The sequence below is a fragment of the Cicer arietinum genome, chromosome 8 (genome assembly GCF_000331145.2).
Source record: "Cicer arietinum cultivar CDC Frontier isolate Library 1 chromosome 8, Cicar.CDCFrontier_v2.0, whole genome shotgun sequence".
NCBI lineage: Eukaryota > Viridiplantae > Streptophyta > Magnoliopsida > Fabales > Fabaceae > Cicer > Cicer arietinum.
In genome coordinates, this window is record NC_021167.2 from 24,381,657 (window position 1) to 24,382,174 (window position 518).

The window sequence follows — 518 nt, forward strand, 5'->3', positions numbered from 1 at the left end:
TTTCTATTTTAATCACTTTTATTGGTTCCTTATGGGGCATAATTCCCTTAGCTTCTTGTTTTACCGATTTTAACAATTCTAGGGGAAATTAAAAATCTTCTTCATTATCTTTTATTGCCAGGTTAGTAAGATGGTCAAAGTTATGTGGCTGGATTTTAGTACAATCATCTATTAATGGATTATTCTCAAATATAGGAATTGCATTGAATACTATAGGCAACTTGATTGTCTCCCCATTCTTGATTTCTGCTTTGCATTATATGAATGAACCCAATTAGCATCATCGATCGAAAGATCATCTCTAACTATTGCAATATAAGTTTTGTTTGTCTTTGATGCATTTTGGAAACTATGTTCAATGTCACAGATGGGAATCATTTCGGATCTAGGATATCAATTTTAAATCCGAGCTAACTTTTTTTTTAGCCAATGTTTGCTTGTCAACTTTGGTTGGTTCGTAATCTAAACCCCTTTTATCTCTATTCTTATGAAATTCCATCAGTCCTTTGAGAAGTTTT